The sequence below is a fragment of the Schistocerca cancellata genome, chromosome 8 (genome assembly GCF_023864275.1).
Source record: "Schistocerca cancellata isolate TAMUIC-IGC-003103 chromosome 8, iqSchCanc2.1, whole genome shotgun sequence".
Lineage (NCBI taxonomy): Eukaryota > Metazoa > Arthropoda > Insecta > Orthoptera > Acrididae > Schistocerca > Schistocerca cancellata.
The window spans coordinates 340,846,135-340,850,537 of record NC_064633.1 but is presented as its reverse complement, the minus strand read 5'-3'; positions in this window follow the sequence as shown (position 1 = coordinate 340,850,537).

The following is a 4,403-nucleotide window of genomic DNA, read 5'->3' as shown; positions in this document are numbered from 1 at the left end:
AGGTGGAGCAACACGTTATTGACTTGCTTAATCTGTGTAGCCCTTCCTCTTGAATAAATAATCCAATTTTTCTGAAATTGTAATAATTTGTTTGTCTTCACATGTATGTCACAGCTACTGAGTGCCAAAACCTTCGGTTAATTCCTTCATGGTGCAGGAAATAATTTATTATCATCATCATCATCATCATCACCACCACCACCACCACCACCACCACCACTACTTTTACGGTGTATTGAGTAAAAATTTCCTGAGTACCAACGTTCCACTATTGACCAGCAAGGATTTGCCAAAACCGGGAAGGACATTCATGAGGTTCATTCACATCATAGCTGCATGGGAACAATTACAAAAAAAGAAAAAAACAATGTATCTAGATTTTTGGCACTTTCAAATACTATTGGTACAAATGAAAATATTTTATTCATTGGAAAGCAATTCCTTAATACTGTAAAAACATTTATTGATAAGAAACTCCTTCAAGAACAATTAAAAATAGCTTTCACTTGAACTTTTTTAACTCTTTGGAAATTTATTATAAAATTTAATCTCCGTGGAATAGGGGCTGTTATCTGCATCTTTTGTGTAATGCCTTTCTAGATGATAATCACACACTTTCATAGTACTACAATTGTGTACATCTCTATTTAGACTAGTGTACTGCTTGTATTTTAGAATTAATTGAACAATTTTATAAACATATATTGATAGTAGTCTTATGGTCTGATTAAAACGACTTGTTGGTTGATAGGTTACTTGCCGCTACAGTGTTGCCACATCGGCTGCTGCTCAGTTAAAGAAAGACAACACAAACATGGTGACTCCTTTCACAAGTGCCATTACTTACATATGACATGGAGCAGTGTTGCCAATGGCCATCGTGAGGTATGACATTAGGCTCACCATGGTGATACATCTCTATGACATCACTATGACACGTACATCCCCAATTTTGATGGTTTGGCATGTTTATTAACTTTCACGGTTGTATCGAGTTCTAAGGAGATGCCATATTAGATTTCGTTGCTTCAGGTGGAGCTCTTAATTGATAGCTTTTATGTTATAAGACATGTTGTATGAATAGATGCTGTTTCAAATATTGAGGATCCCTTAGAAATTCATAGATATTGGTGCAATTTGTTATAATGAAGTGTAAGGTAATGACTGATTGGCAGTTTAAGAGCTTTCAGGAGGTGTAATCAAAAAATACAGTCAGATTTTATGTGCTCACACTATTGTAAGGGAAAAAGGTATCACATTGCAAAGTGCTGGTTTCCATCCTGGATACAGGAAAGCGACGTGCTTTGTTGACAGCTGATTGTAAGTGAGCATTGACTGAAATGTGGCAGACAACATGTTTTGTAGCCATGATTTTACATTTGTGACCTAACATAACCACAACTTTGTTATGTCCAGTGTATCCTAAAAACGGTCATCAGCTGCTTGTAGCTGAATTATTAATCATGCTCGCTGTGTTCACGGCTGTTAAAACTAGTCCCTGTGAGCAAAATCAAGACAGAAAATTTCAGTTCCATTGCTAAAAGCAAACTGTCCTGTCTCACTTTCAGTGGTTGCTTGAAACTATTGTCACACTGGCTACCTATTAATCAGCAGTTCTGGATGGTCCCTGTTTACAGATCATAGCTGACACAGGGACATAACAAATGAAAAAAGAATATAGAAAGAGAAAAAAAGAGCAAACGGAAAAGTCGGTATGAGGATGTAAATCATGCAACAAAAGTTTAGAAGCAAAATAAAATAGAAAAAGAATTATGTTTAAACCAGTTATTTGAATGAGAATACTAATCAAAGTCACCTTGATAAAGATTGAAAGATTAAAAATTTCAATGCTTCTGATCATATTCAAACACATGACCTTCTACGCATCAGGTATGTATCTTAACCTCTGCAATACGTCACTGCTCTCTCTCTAAAGAGCCAGTCACAACATACAGCAGCAGCTTTCAGAAAGTTCATCTCTGTGCGATGTCATACAATGCTTATGTAATGTAGGCCAATCTCTGTGATGATTGTATATGTGACGCCGAATCGCATCTTGTGTGAAAGGATGTAGTAGTGTTTGGCTGTTGCTGTGGATGAAATATGCATAATTCATTAACATCACAGTGTGTGTATTGTTTTTTGTGTTGTTATCATGTCTAATGAATTGCAAAATAACAGAGGCAGATACAGGATTCAGGATCCAAACATGTTAAGAAAGAAAGCCAAACAAGGAATTGGAAGTAGAATGGCCATTCATTGTGACAGTTTGGTGGTGACAGACAGTTCTGGCATGACATTGTGCTCTGTGATTGGAGTAAATCAATTCCAGTGCGTGAACCGTCAACCAAAAAGTAATTTTCATCAGACTATAGTAAATTCTTACTTTTGGACATCCCTCTCCAAGACTCATTAAAACTAAGATTGTACTGAATCCTTATACCCTTTTTTGATGGATGAATATCCTATTCACGTGCTTGGTAGCAGTACATTTATGTACTACAATTCTGTATGTGAGGTGTAAATATACTAAGGCATGATAGATAGTACTCATTTGCTCATAATTCAGATCTTATGACATTATCATCATTGTGTAAATTGGGTTTCTTAATTTTTGACATAAAAAAGTCAGTGTGATGTTCCCAAGGGAGATGCCTGTCCAATATTACTCCAAGGAGGGCAGTTGTATCATGCAATTTTTTTTTCTGTACTATCATCAGACACAACATTCGATTGTAGTCCATCAGATTGGGGACTATTTAGAAGACCAAGTAATTATTTTGGATGTAATACTTCAAGGGAATTTAGAACAATTCAGGATCAGACAATTCTAGTGCGGTGACTGTTGTGTCATCTGCATAATTAAGTACTTTGCTATTGTGCACTGTCGTCAGATCATTAATACAAACAATAAAGGTCTCACAACTGGCCTTGGAGCACACCACACTTGCTATAGCTGGGCTGGATGTGTACTGCTTAATATGTTACCCACTTTGTATGCAACTGTGTGTAAACTGATCTCTGTCTTTTAAGTGTGATTAGTCTTTTAGCCGTTTCTCTGATACTATATGTTTCCAGTTTATGAAGTATGAAGCGAAAAAAACACTGTTCCGTGTGTGAGATACAGAGGTGTGCAAGTGTGCTGGGACTTACCCCAGTTCACTGCTAGTACCACCATGCCATCTTAACGCGTCCATGTGTAGCGCACAAGTATTGCACCACAATTGAGTATAAAATTAAAAGCCAAAATTTTCATTTAAAACTTTGTCAACATATATTTTATTGTAATAACATTTTATATATCAAGTTTTAATGTAATTAAACTAATACTTTCCATAAAAATGCATTTTTAAGAAAAAAATAAGTGGTGCTAAATAATAAAGCTAGAAAGCTAGAATTTGGTCAGAAGGTGCTGATGAAGGACAGAAATAAATCGTGCAAATTTCAAAGTAAATGAATAAAAATTACAACCTGAATCCACATTTTTAAGACAAATAAGTGGCGCTAAATTTGGGCCTTAGAAATGTAAAAACTTGTTTTATGCTTCAGTTCACCCCAAAAATAATAACTGAGAGACCACGTTGAGCTACCTCTTATAGTTTTTTGAGTAATTTCATGAAAAACAAGTTTGTAACTAAAATATAGCCATTTGTAGTAGATTAAGTACCTGTAATTGTTACAGCACATGATAAAACCTACTAAAAAATAGAGCTATACCAAATTTTAGAACCATAATAGTAATAACATCCAATACAAGTTCTAATAAAGGTATGGTTCAGAGGTAACGATCTACTGTTAGTTCCACTATAAAAATTGTAGAAGGCAAAGTTTTTATTAAAGCGAGCTGAAACTTTTTCTGTGCTTTCAAACAACTTACCTAAATACATGTATACATTAAAAAGATTCAAAATTGATTCATAACTTTTTTATTAAAGATTATGTGTCTGAGAAAGTGGTCGTTCAGGGGCTGCTGCCGTATAAATAAGGCAGATGAAAACAGATGTTCCCTCGGTCGTCTGCTGCAGCACATATATAAATACAGCCCGAGAGGTAGGAAGAGGGTTCCCTTCACACACAGCCACACCAGTTAAATGTCGGATTGTGCTCTGCCTCGGATGACGTCAGAGACGGACTGTGACAATCACGTATTTGTGATAAAAACTGATAGTGGACTCGTGAAGTCTGTACACTGTCCTGGATCGCTTAGAATTTGCTAAAGTAACTGTTAGTGTGCTGTCCGTGATAATTACAAATCCACATGGCAAGTGGTGACTATTATTTTCACTTTTGTGGCAAGCATTTATTTTGAACATTTATTTGAGTATTAGTAGTCATGACGAAGGACTATTTGGTGGTCTCTGAACAGCTAGTTGTGCTGTTTAGAATACAAAGATTTACTGTCA